The sequence below is a fragment of the Aphelocoma coerulescens genome, chromosome 6, assembly GCF_041296385.1.
Source record: "Aphelocoma coerulescens isolate FSJ_1873_10779 chromosome 6, UR_Acoe_1.0, whole genome shotgun sequence".
In the NCBI taxonomy this organism is placed as follows: Eukaryota; Metazoa; Chordata; class Aves; order Passeriformes; family Corvidae; genus Aphelocoma; species Aphelocoma coerulescens.
The window spans coordinates 20,169,085-20,183,292 of NC_091020.1; the positions used below are offsets into that span (position 1 = coordinate 20,169,085).

General features: G+C 41.3%; 1 protein-coding gene across 2 annotated transcripts in view; it reads left to right on the forward strand.

Moving 5' to 3' along the window:
• The window catches only part of PCGF5 (polycomb group ring finger 5), a 117,125-nt gene that overhangs the window by 5,404 nt on the left and 97,513 nt on the right, over positions 1–14,208 (forward strand). For both annotated transcript variants that reach the window (XM_069019656.1, XM_069019660.1), the window contains exon 4: positions 9,820–10,011. The gene's annotated coding sequence lies outside the window, so the exon portion shown is untranslated. The remainder of the gene's footprint in view (positions 1–9,819; positions 10,012–14,208) is intronic.

Below are 14,208 nucleotides of genomic sequence, written 5' to 3' on the forward strand. Positions count from 1 at the left end.
GAAATGAAATGCCTTTGGCAAGACCCAAGTAAACTGCATTAACATGAAAGCTGCTCTCAACCAGACCTTTCATTCTGCAAAAAGACACTTTTTAAAAAAGATTTGCTTTGCATCCAGCCACACAGATTGGCATCTGTTTCGTGTAACATGTCTGATTCTTTCTTGATAAAGTTTTGGTTAACTCTTCCTCCTGTTTTCCCGGAACTGAGTCAGGTAAGCCAGCCTGTTGTTAACTCTTTCATCATTTTCAGCCAGTCAAAACATCTTGGGAGCTAAGAAAAAATGAAAAGGAGCTTCTCTGCTTTACTGGCACTGAAGCTGGCCTGTGAGATCTTTGGATGTAGCCCAAGTGGATGCTCTACCTGAGGGAGATTCCTGCTTCTTGTGAATAAAAGGGAGCTCAGGGAACCAAGGTGATAAAGAATTGGGTGGATTCTGCTTTAAAATGTTTTCATAAAGCACTGAGTTTGTAATCTTGTAGCAGAACACTAGTGTGTCACAATTCTGCTATAAGAAGACATGCACTCAGGCAGCCTCTTTCTTTCTCATTTATTGGAATCATATCCACTATAATATTAGAAACAGCTTGAGGAGAATTTTAAAATCACTATTACCTAGAAAAAATAACCCTTTTATGTTTTTATTTCAGGGAGAATGGGTTTATTTTGTTGGGGTTTTTTTCTTTTAACATTTTGCAATTAAAATGTAAATGTGTAAATCTGCTTCACATTAAATTTGCTGAAAAGTTTTTTCTCCCCTTCCATGAGGTTTCATTGGCAGTAAGATATCATTGGATTTTTATCCAAGCTATTTTTAACAAATGTCTCCTTTGATTCTGATAATACCAGTAAGGGTGGAAAAGCATTGATGCAAATTTGGAATTGCATTACATCGTGTGTTGGTCATCCTTTTAGGGATAGAGAATAAGTACTTCTGTGACCACAAAAAGGATAAGAAAATAATTTTTCTCTCTTTTGTCAGTTTGTTATATGTATATAGCATATAATAAAAAGAAGTTTGAGTTTCATTTTAGAGAAGAGAGTAAGTAAAAAAAACCAACAAAAAAATAAAGGCAAGCAAAAAACCCCAAATGCACCTTTTCCTCCAAAGTTTCATAATCAGAGACAAATTTATGTCATATGATGAATTTGGAGAAAAACCTTGTGCCCTTCTGTAACACAGAAGTTTTACAGGAGTCTGTTATGAAACTGGCATGTGGTTTCTGCATTCTGTTTCATTACAGGTTCAGAAAGTGTACGGAGTGCAGGTAAAAGGAGGAAAGAGGAGTGAACGATCTAAGTTGGTTTCTCCAGGTCTGCAGACACTATATTTAGTTAAGTTGTTATTTCACAAGGGAAAATAATAAAGATCTCCCCCACAGCTATTTTGTCTCAGCAAAGGCATCTTCACACCACAGCTGGATAAGGAGGCCACGGGGTAGGCCTTTTCCCAAAAAATCTCTTGTTATCCAGAGGAGCTAGAGAGGTGACTAGGCTGTGACCAGGACCAGCCAGCTCTTCCTGAAGCTCTGCCCACATCTAACTCACATACCCTGTGAGAAATTTTCTGTGAGCTCTGCTTTTTTTTCATATTTTATTAGACCATCTGTGTGGCAAAGACAGTGTAGGCCTAGGCTGTTCTCACCCTAAAGTCATAGAGCGGGAAGATCCTTCTTTTTCCTCCCCCTAGGCCATCAAGGGAGAGGGTGCAGGACAGCATTAATCCAAATGAAACACTAAATTTCATGGTGAAGAAGCGTAAAAACAAATACATCCTTTCCCTCACAGATACAAGAAAACAATTAAGAAACTAAGATAATGAAGGGCATTGTCATTTTCAGCGCCCAGTTTTTCTGATGGCCAAGGGTTGTGGCTGGGTGACCACAGGAGTGAGTACATTCCCAGAGGTTCCTGTCTGAATGGCAATGAAGAGGCCACTGCCTTCTCTGACATTTGGATTCAGAGCACTGGGTTGTCTTTATTTCAAGTGAGTGGCCATTAAATTCTGTTGAGTAACCTTATGTTTTCATATGGTGGTGCATGATGAGGAAGGGAAAAGACATTGATTTCCCACTAAGCAGCATGAGTCAGAGAACTAGTTTGGATGAAATGAGAAATCACCAGGGGCTTTGCCAAGAAACTGCAGCTTGTGAAACACAGCATATTTTGGCTAGTTATTTTGTTTTCTTCATACAGTCTCTCTGAAATTCTTAGTTTTGGCAGAAAGTGGAAAAGAAATATTGAAATGTTTTATGTCTAAATTCCACTGGGCTCCCAGCTTTCCTGAAGCAAGGAAGTGTTGGGCATCCCTGACTGACTACAACTTTGTCTGAATTCCAGCTCAAATACGTACAGAAAAACTTTTTCCTTTTCTTTTTCAATATTTTTAAGCCCTTTTTGTCAGAGACCAAACACATGGTCACAGTCTGAACTCTTAGGTTTGCATGTGCTAGCTCAGAATGCCAGACTGTTGAGGTTAGAGCCAGGTACAGGCAAATTTGTGGTTATCCTCACAAATTCCTGTTGGGCTTTATTCTTTTAGTATTTGATCACAGAAAGCAGTAGAAATTTTTTCCCTGTCTTTTTGGGGGAAAAAAAATTCACTTGAGATGTATATGACATTTATCACCTCCTGTCAGAAATCCCTACCAGGTGACCTAGAGACCTGCACAGACGGAAGATAGAAGAGAGGTTGCTTTGCTCAAAAGCCTGTCAATCAACAAATCAGGAGCAAGAGAAACCTGTATTCCAAAAAGAGCCAAAATAAAGCACTGTCATGTGTTTTGAACATCTACCCAGCACTAAGATCACTACTGGTATATTCTACATCCTATAATGGTAGTTTGATTTTTGAGGGCTACTGCCATGTGCACCCTCTATCCCAGAAGCACAAACACAGGGACTTTGTACACAGACTCTGTAATACCACTTCTAGGAAAATTCAAAGAAATGAATCCCAAGAGTATGCATCCATGCTTCCCTCAGCTTCATGACTGAGATTTCATGGAAACTTGTATAGCTTAGTGCTGATGAGACTGGGAATTGTGTTGTTTTCACTAAGGATTTTTGAGGCAGGAAGTGCAGCACATTCTATATCAACTCTAAATTATTGATGAGAGAAGAAAAGCATCTTCTCATCACCAGTAAGTGCTCAGTGGAGTGAGCTCTCAAGGCATTACAGCATCATTCACAGTAACACAGTTCTGTGAAGCAGACCTCCAGCCTGGTGAACTAAAAGAATCACAAATAAAACATTAGACCCCTCAGTGGCAGTTGATTGAGAAAGTTAAGTCTACTACTAGAAGCACTTTGCAAGTGCAGAGGACTTTCTACTTATGATTTGTACAACCAGAAACTAGTGGGGGAAAATGGTAAATTTTAACCTTCAGATGAAAAATGTAGATGAAGCAGTTCCCAGATGAAAAACATAAGGCCATGGTGACAGATTTGACTTTTACTGTCTGAAAATTTTTTAGAAATGAGGAATAGTCACATGAAGGTGATTTTTCCAAGGACAGAATTTCTAGACCACAGCAGCATTAAAATGCTCAGATTTGAACTGCCTTGAATCAAGCAGCTGCAGATAGTTCTGTGGTCCCAGTCACTGAAGAATGCCTGCTGGGGTGCCTGCTCACTGCTGCTGAAGGGAAACAGTCATAATGTATCTTCCCATGATAGCTGTAAGTTAACAAAAAGAGAAAAAAGGAGGGCAACTTTTACACTTAGTATAACATGATGAAAGCATATTCACAGTTGTAATAACTTACGACTTTACTGCTTAATTTTCTATTGACTCTTCAAAGAACTACTGCTTTTTTACTAAGCTGCATAAGCAATAGTGCACATGCTCATTATGTTCTTGGGCAAGAAATTATTCTAGACAATAGATGAAAGCAAATCCAATTTTGCTTTTCTCTTTATTACAAGTTGGTAAATACTTAACTATCAACCCAAGAAAAGCAGCAGCCTTGCTGTCTGGGTTATCTCTATGGTTTTGCTGCAGTGTGTCACCTAGTTTTTCTAAAATTTTTACCACCTGCACCCAAAGCCCATAGCCCCATCAGAACTTTTGATAATTGCATGAAAACAGTGATTGGATGTTTATTTGGTGGCTGGTAGTAACAGAATTACAGCATTGAAAAAGCTGTCTTTTTCCCTGGGTGCCAGAAGTTGTTTATAAATAAAACTAGGGGGGAAAAAAGTAACACCTTGAGTATGGGGTTTAAATGTAATTTTATTTACTTGTAATTACAGCTGTACATTTGAGAAGGGCACCTTTTAATCTCTTATCAAAGCATTCTATTTTTCTTTGATCTAGATATAATTCATTGAGTGCATTTGCCACCGGCATCTGTAATCCTTCTTAAAATCCCTCTATGCATTCCACTTTCTTCCAGGCTGGCCTTTTTCTGTCCATCATGGTGAACATATTCTCCCTTTTGTTTATATGTGCATCTTCCATTTGTCTCCATTGGGGTTAAAGGCACTCACATACAAATGAATAGTCCTTTGAAGTGTATGTTTTCTTTGTATTTTTTTTCACATGAACATTAATTAATAGGATTATTTGCCACTCAGGGAGATCTCAGTTATCTATATTAATGGAGCCTTTAGAATGGGGGGGGGAAAAAAACCCCAAACATTTTCTTATTTGTTACTGTCTAAGAATAATGGCAGGGACATGTAGCTGATTTCACCAAGTGATAGAGTTTCATTGGCATCCTTATGACATTTTTATGTAAAGAAAAACTAAAATAAAAAGTTTTTAACCTGTAAGATGTTGTCTCTGTCACCTGTAGATGCCAAGGTAAGTGGCCTTAGTAGGTTGAAGCAATCCCATGGTTGTTTTGTACTTGCAGTGAAGTGCTGGTCTTCCTTACACACACGAAGCATTTTGCATTGATGGACTGTCCCAAAACCACTGACTTGGCACAGAAGTCCTCCAGTGAAGTGCACACTTCTGAAAATGGTGTCTAATGGAGCACTCTGAGACTACAGTACCCATTTCTTAGTGAAAATAAAATCAAGTACAGTGAGCTGTAGCAATCACTTAGCTGTCAGAAATCACGAGGGGATTAGATACCAACTCAGAAACAGAATCAGGAAACTTGCAGGCTCTTGGTCTGAGTGTATCTCCATGTTCATTACGAAGTTACAGATGGGTGGAGTCAGTCCATCTGGCACCTATAGATTTTTTTTAGTGTATAAGCCTAAAAATACAAAACTGAACAGATGAATATTTTAAATTTTCATACTTCCAACCTTTCATTCAAGCCAATAATTCAAAGTTTTTGGGAGGAAATGGTAAATTTTCCCTGTGCATTTCAGAATACTATATCTACTTCTCTTTCCACATAGTATAGGTTTCATTCATAACTTATATGAGTTGAAGTCTATTGCCTAAAATTTGTAGTCTCCTGAGATGTCATAGATGAGTTTGAAGCTCCTCCAGTAATCAGCTCTTACCTTCAAGTGGCTAAAACCCAGCTGGCTGAAGCTAATAAGTCCAAAACAGAGATGAAGCTTAAAGGAGAAGCTCTTGAGCTATTCCATTGCAATATAAGAGCACCATCAGTTAAAAACAGAAATCACAATATCATAGGTTAGTCTGCCTTTTGAAAACCCAGTAAACATGAAATAGGTGCTCCCTTCAGCATCATGTCAGAAGGTTGTGCCATAGTTGTACTGGACTTGACCCTGGTTGCCTTAGTTCTCTCAAGATGAAAATCAATTATTTCGCGCTCTTTGACCAGCACTCAGCAAATTTATCTCACTTTTGTCCTCCTGGCTGTGTGCTGTCAGCCAGTGAGATGGTTCATGAAGAACTGTAACATGAAGCAGAGCATCCATATGGAAATCATCCCTAGATGCAATAAAATTACCACAAACCACCATGCTGAAATGCACAACTTGTCTCTGTGCCAAGGCTTTTCACTTCTCTTTCAGGACAGTATTTTGCTAAGTCAATTAAACACAAAATCTCAACTGCAAGACTTCCCATTTAACAAGAACAAGTTACTAATACCAGTCCTGCTCACTTCTCTGAAGTTTCACCAAGTGCTGCTTGTTCTAAACATGGATTAGTTTCCACAGTCATATCTTCCCATCTTGCAAGGACAGTTGAGTTGTCTGTGAGATTTCTGCTGGGCTGAACTAGTGCAGAGTTCTCTTCTATCTTAGCATACTTCCTCTCTCATTAACATGGCTTGAGCAGAAGGGTTGAAAGGCAATAGCTCCTAGTAGCACCTTTTAAGAAACAACAGGATGTATTTATTAGTCATAACAGTCACAAGTGAGAAAGAGGAGCCAAGTAACTGTCAGAAGCATCAGTGAGAAGTGGACAAACTCAGCTACTCTGAGGAGCTGAACATGGAGCTACAAACACACTTCTTGATCAGAGCGAGTGCAACACCACCTCCACAGCCTCTGGAGCTGCAGGTTCATGGAGCCCCTAAGTCCAGGGAAAACATGTAGGGTCAGAAGTTTGCCAGGATTTGGCTGAGGACTAAAGCTCAGCAGCTGCTGACTCCCCCTTCTAATGTCTCTGCACAGGGAATGCAAGACCTTCACACTAGAAATTATTCCCAGTTGCAGCTGCTAGATATTCATAACAAATGTCTAATGGCTAAAATTGTGTGCTGTGGACAGTGTCACCTTTCATGTCATATGGGGACAATTGTGTATTCTCCACTGTGGCTGGGATGTGTCATCCTAACATCATCTGGAGCTGTACTCCTAGACCAGGAACTGCTGTCACTGAGCAGTAAGTTCAGACCCCTGCTGATGATTTCTTTGGATCAAGTTACTGTTTTCTAACACTGTAGATATACCAGAACTGAGTAGCTGCCACTGTGTCTCACTGCAAGAGAGAAAGTGTAACTGTAGCAGCCCTGTCTGTGAATTGCATTTAAATCAGCTTTGGTTCCAGGTTACAGCAGGACAAGGGACATGTGCATCCCATTCCAGAGTGCTTGCAAGTTTGTGCTTCCAAAGGCGATGTGCCTTTTGTGCTGATGTTTGGTATCATCAGGAGACAACACAAGGAGGATTTATTCTGTTGATGAATGGAGGTGGGCGACCTGCTGCCAACCAACGTGAAGTTTCTGCTGGATTGAAAATGGCTTTCTTCAGAATCACAGAATATTCTGAGTTGGAAGAGACCCACAAGGACCACTGAGTCCAACTCTTATGTGAATGGCCCGTACAGGGATTGAACCATGACTTTGGCATTATTAGCATCATGCTCCAACCAACTGAGCTTCAAGTAATCCTGAGCCAGTTTTCTGGGAAGAACATACTTTCTACTGATTTACACTGTAGAGCTAACCTGAAATAATGTTTCTGTGACTCAATCAATTTTCCAACCCCTAGAACTTTGCAATCTTACGAAAACCTTCTTTTATGTTAAGATACAGTGAGATGCCACAAACAGCCTGAGGAGCTGTAAAGTGCAGAGAAAGTACTGTAATGTGTAGGGGTGCAGTGCCAGCCAGTGACAAAAAGTGCAATGCACCCCAGACATCACAGCTGGTACAGACACTGCACCCACTCTGTGTGGGCTCCAGTGCCTTCAGGGCACTTTGCTCCTCACACAGCTGATTTTATGTCCTGTACAGACACATCCTGGATATGCTGGACTTAGGGAAAATACCTGGAACAATTCTGTTGTGTGCACAACAACAGCCAAATAACCAGAGGTTTCCTCTTGAAGTAGTAGGTTGCATATTGCCATCCTGAATCAGTAGAATTGGTGCATCAGATAATCAGATGTGATTGTCTGTCTTTTTCCAGCTCTAAATCTAGATTTGATGGACAGACATTTGAACTCAGGTTCAGACAGAAGAGAATGAAACATCACTTGCTTTCTTTGCTTTGTAAGAGAAAAAAATATTAGAGGCCAGTGCCTTTCCTGTGGAAGGACAGGACACATTGCATTAGATGCTATTATCCTTTAACAGGTTCTGGGATTATTTTTGCAATGACAAAAACAGCCACATGAGTTCTTTCTTGTTTACAGGACAACTGTTCTCACAAAATAAATCCAGCAACAAAGGGGAGTGGCAGGGAAAGATGGGTAGTATTTGGTTTCACTAACAGTCTAGTCAGATGAAAATATCCCCCCTATATCTGACCCTCAGGGTGTGTTGCTGGTCAAGTGAAGCCAAGTTGCATAATGTTCAGCCAAGAGAGCACCAATTTTGGACTGATGTGTTGAGGATGAGATTTATTACAACATATTTATGTGTATAGAATCAGTTTAAAGAATCACTGCAATATTTGCTATCATGTAGGGAAATGGCCTCACCCTGAAATGCACTCGGATCTCCTGCCTGGTGCTGAGTCACTACTCTCCTGTGGGAGTTAATCAGAGCTGGGAGCTTTGGATATCTTAGGGTTTGCCTCATACAGAGTGTGATGTACAGGATCCCACTGACAAACCCTCCTTCTCCCCTGCAGTTTAATTCTAGGATTTGGCACTGACATGTATTTTGTGTCTCCTTTTGTCATCACACACATAAGGTGGAATTCTTACAGAGAGATAAGGGGCAAAAGTCCTTTTTTGAGTAGTTTTGCCATAGCTAAAATAACTTTTTCTCAAGCAAAGCAGAAAAATAGTGTCTGTTCGTTCCATGGAAAGACTAAAAGTTAGCAGATCTTTGAGCCAGCAACACCTCTTCCCCTTTCTCTGACGTGCATCCTCCCTCTTGACATGTACTAACTTAATCTTTCCCTTTATAATAAAGCAATCCCTGAAAACATTATGTTTCTTAACATTTGCAAAAACCTTGTCTCTGAGTTTGGCTTGGGTTTTGTTGAAGAAAATTATCTTAGAAAACTACTGAATTCAATCTATTACTTCACTGATCTGGATTTCTAAATTCACTTACATCTGTTAAGGAAGAGCATCAAATATTTTAAGGAGCATTTTAGCTCAAATTCACCCTCTGAACTGTCAAGAAATAAACAGTTTTCATGAAATGATGCAGCTGAGAAGGGAGAAATAACCCTAATGATTAGCAAATTCAGGAACTTGTTCAGAATGTAAACATAGGGTTTGGCTTTCATGTGCATGAGAAGAATCCTTCCCAGTCCCTCTGACAGTGGCATTGTGCCTGCACCTACGAATGTTATAAACAGACCATTCCAAATCTATGCAAAATCACATTTCTTAAATTTACGGTCACAATATGATTGACTATGAATGCCATTATACTAAAAATAAGAGGAATGGTGAGGAATTGTATTAAATGCAAGAGTATACTTTGCTCTTTCCTGTATCTCTACTATTCCTTCAGTGTTTCTTTTATATCCTTTCTAACAAGACAGTGAAAATGAAAATCTAATTCATAACCTCTAATCTTGATACTACATTCTATCATACTAAGGTGTTCCTGAAATAAACCCCTCTAGATTTTTATGTCATTTGTATTCTCCAAATCCCACCCACGTAATTGGAAGCTTTTGAAGCATAGTATGTGTGTTCATATCACAACACAAAAGACGGCTATCCACAGGCTGCAGAATTGTGGGGCATTAATTTACATAAGGTAGGCAGTTATAAATCACAAGATACTTCTCTATGATAGTATGATTTAGCATAATTTATTTACATTCATACCATATCTTCTTCAAGCAACTGGAAACACTTCTATTTGCTTATCATTGTATTTTCAATAGATGGTGTAAGTTTACTAGTATACTAGGAAGTATTGATCAAGTAAGCTGTTTTTAACCAGAAAAATGCCTGTTACAGCTCACAGATAGTTAAAATTACAATAATCTTTATAAATAATCATTAACTATGTTCTTTTGTTTTAAGTCCCAGGCACCCCTGTGCTCTGCTAGCAAGCTGTGCTGAACCAGGTGTTTTTACTAAGGGCCAGGGACCAGCTGCCCTTCTGGCAGGTAACTCGTAAGAGAGGAGAGGAGACCAGACCATCTCCACTGAGAAAGCAAGCAGGAGTGGAGCAGCTTTGGGTGACAGCAGACTCGCTTTTAGCCCTGAATTGAGGTAAGGGTGAGGGAGATCTGCTTGCTTTGTTTACACTGATACGCTGCAGTCTGTTTACTGTGCTTAGTTGTCATTTATAATGTACCTCACAGGAGCTGTGCTTTGAGATTATTGTCTTTGTGATCTAAGCTGTTGTGTAGAAGTTTAGACTTCTGTTTGGGTGTTTGGAATCTGTTCTTTAACTAGCTGCCTTTCCCCAGGGTGACTGACCAAAAAAAAAAAAAAGGTCGTGTAAAAACTTCACAAATTTCTGTAGCTGAAGCTGTTTGCTTGGCTTCTAAGAGCTCCCTAATGTCTAGGACAGAAGGTAATTCAGAGGAGAGGTTGGATATAGCACCTGTTATCTGTAGAGCAGAGATAAAGGAGGTAAGATGTGAATAGAAACCTGAAGTTCATGTGGTGGACTGCTTGTTGCTCTTCTGCAGGAGCAATTTGTTCAGGGGGGTGAAGGAAGAAATCCCATATTTGCTTTTTTGATGGATCTGCCTTTGTCTGCTGCAGCCTTCTAGTTCTTCATTTGAAAGAAAAAAAACCCTTGAATATTCAGATGGCCAATCTAGCATTTGCCAAAAATAATCTCCCCTCTCCCCCCTTAAAAACCTGCTATAAATCTGAGTTCATTACACCCTTTGTTCCCTCTTTGATCCTAGTTCCTCCCATCAGGCTGCAGAAGAGATGAACTAAGAAAACACTGAGGCATGGGGGCTGTCTTGAGACCTCCTACTTGTTGCAATATTTCTATGAAAATTACTGCCAAGTATTCCAGGGGAGGGGGAAAGGGGTGTGGGATGCTTGTGTTGAAACGTTCCCAGCCTCCCTTATGCAGAGAAGTGCTGGTGTTTGGCTGGAGTGGGGCACAGAGGAGCTCTGCACCTGCCCCCATGTGCCCTCTGCCCCAAGGGCTGCATCCTCACTCATGGTCAAGAGCTGAGTCCTGGAGGCAGCAGGTTCCTCTGTTTCTATTACTTTGGAAAGGGCAGCAGTTGTTTCTGAAAAGTGCCTGCTGGCATCAAGCTGTGTTTTGACTGAGAGTACTCCAATATCCGCCTTAATGCTTATTCATAGGTAGTCAGGAGCACAAAAACCATGTTTAGTCAAGTTGCCAGACACAGCATATGTGAAGAAGCTTGGTTTTTGTAGATGCTTTTCCCTTTTGGTCTTGCTGCTTCTCCAGAGTCAGAGGGATCCTCCAGCATTCTTCAGTCTCTGCCTCTCTGTAGCCACCAGCAGGACTTTGCCAAAAGTCTAATTTTCTCATTGACTTTTCTGAGGGATCACAGGCCTACAGACAGGACAGGGGATTTGTGCCTCCTAGCCACGATGGCACATTGTGACTTACCTTCCCCCTGAAATGTTTAAAAACATCATGAATTGTTTTGTACCTCCTGTACCTGTATCCTGTTAACTTCCATGGCACCCAGGGCAGATGAGCTGAATGACTGAATTGTGCTTGGCTGCAGGTGACAGCCAGAACCTTCCTGTGACTATCCAGCACTGCTAGCTCTCCACAGCTCCTTGGTACAGGCACCCTCTGTGCAGACACTAGTTGTTCCTTTCCTGTCCCCTGGCAGCAGCAAGGCTGCAGAGGAATAATGCACAGCAAATAGTTTGACTCATGCACACCTTTAGCTTCTCTGCTCAGCAATGAGACCTGCATTTGCACATCAGCTTACGGAGAAATGATTTCCATAGCAACAACCAGCATATGTGGGATACTATGAATGCTGCCTTGGAGAGCATATAAAGCACCTTCTTAAGAAATAACTGACTACACGCCCTCTGAAAAGAAAAAACACTCACAGTAGGCTATGTGAAGGGAGTGTGTTGTGTAATTTTTTTTTATTGTAAAGAAAATTATATTAATGGGTTTTTTTGATATCACTTTTTGAAAAAGACATTCCTGGGTAAAGAGAATGGGGGATTTCTGCTTTATGTAAACTGTTAGTGGACACAGAGAGCATAGAAAGATCTGTGGTGATTCTTCAGCAACAGAGTGAATTAATACCCTTAGTGAAGATCTAATGGGGCAAGCACCTGAGGCAAACACCAAGGGGGAGAGAAGAATGACTGCTCCGTTGATTGAGGGGCAGGGAAGAAGGATCAGCTGGTAGTCCCTTTAAATAACAGGTTTATGGTTATTACTGTGGGGCAGGCTTTCTGTTGTCAGAAGACAGGGAGGCAATGCTCTAGTACTTGGACATGCAGAGAAACAAGACAGGAAATACGCATGAAGGAATGAAAACCATTTAACTCTTGGTTGTATGCATATGTATATCTTCCCCTTGCTGCTGTTCTCCTGCTTCTTTTTCCCTTGTTTTTTTTTGTGGGGTTTTGTTGTTGCACAGCTCTAGGTGTCCAAAAAGCAGTCCAGTACCTGGACACTCCCCTCCCTAGGCTTCTCTGGGGAATGTGGCAGAAAATTGTATTGGCTTCTATAGGGTCAGGTGTGTTACTGCTTTAGGAGAGTTTGCCCCTTCCGTCTTGGCCCTTTCACGAGCTTGGGGGAGATTTGTCCCTGGGCACACATCTGCAGTGACCTCTGTGGTGCCAGCACTGGTTACCTGGATACAAACAGCTCTGTCTTTCCAAATGGCATGAGACTGGAAGGAATTGTTTCAGATTATTATAGGTGGAATGAACAAAAGCAACAAGGCTTGATTTCATCACTTCATTAGTAAGGTGATATGCAATCAACAATGCCTGCTGCACTGCAGCACGGGTATCTTAAAAATAAATAGTTTTGGAAGGAGAAAGCAACTTCATGTTTCAGTAGTTTAACAAATTAAATCAAATGTTGGAGACAGCTAAAACCATTGGAAATCTTGAATCCTGCACTTTAGCTGGATGCTGCAGAAAAGCTCCACATGCTATTGCATTCCTGCCCCTTCCATGCATTAAGAGATCTGGATGAGTTTGCACAGCCCATCTACCTAGATCTTTTTTTTCACCTTTTGCTAAATAATTACTATTCCTAAAAGATTTGTTTGTTGACTTATACAACTAGCTAAAATTTTGTCTGCCTGGTACTTTTTCAGTGAGAAGGGCAGTGTGGGGACAGTGACAACTGGCTGTGGTTCCGTATGGGCCCCGTGTGCCTGTAAAGCAGCACCCAAAGGACGAGCTGGACCCTCACATTTGCAATTTACCTTTGGAAATACATGTGCTCTAGCTCTGGCATTTGTCCTGAGTAGGGATTCTAAACCTGGCTCTTTCACATGGGAGCAAAGAGCAGGGCTGTGGGATTTCTCCTGGCAGTGGAGCTGGGAATGGCAAGCCCTGCCTGCAGAGATCAATAATGGTGGGTTATCTGCTTCTGTGGGGTTCAGATCTCAGGAACAAAGCAAGCTATTTTCTTTTAATGAGTATCATGTACTTCCATCTTATGCTTTAATAGGATTAAACAGTCTTGGCATGGCCTTGGCAAGGTTGCACATACCCGAGGGCAGGAGAGTCTAGACTCACCCCTTTGATGCTGGCATGTGAGGAGCGTGGCTCTGAGGGCACTCTGGCAGGTGTGGTGTGGCTGAATCCAGCCCTAACACACACTGCCTTTGTCTGGGATCAGCTAAATGCCCTGTGTGCATGTATTTACCTGCTAACATGGATTCTAAAAAGGCAAAAGATGAGCGGGAATACTGCAGGTACTGATGTAAACATTGTACTGAGGGATGCGCTTCTCTCTAAAGAGAATTGGGCTGGAGCCATTAGTAGATCAATTCCATCTCCCTCTGCAGGAATCTTTCCCTCCTCCTCTTTTTTCTGTCTTTTGTTTTCTCTTCTGTATATGACTTGGCCATGTGAGACATTTAATGTCTCACCCAGTGGGACCATCTGAGAGTGTCCTTGTTTATAGGGCTGTTTATTCCAGGCTGATGTGTTGCAAAGGGGTTTGAGAGTCTGAACCAGAGAGGGATGACAGCCACAGGTTGTTTACACTTGGTGTAAGCAGCAAGTTTCACTCTGGGATCAGGGGGTCTCATGAAGCAAGACCTGAGTGCCTTCTCCTCACTCCTCTGCAAATAAAATACAGCCCATTTTCATATACCTTGTTCTCTCACCAGCTGCAATTGCTCTGCCTACATGCCAGCTCCCCTGGCAAGTCTCAGATATGGGAGTTCTGGACCCACATTTCTGTGCCTGCCCAGCAAATATTGTGGAGGAGGAGCATGTGCACTTCCAGGGTGGAGATCTCTTGCT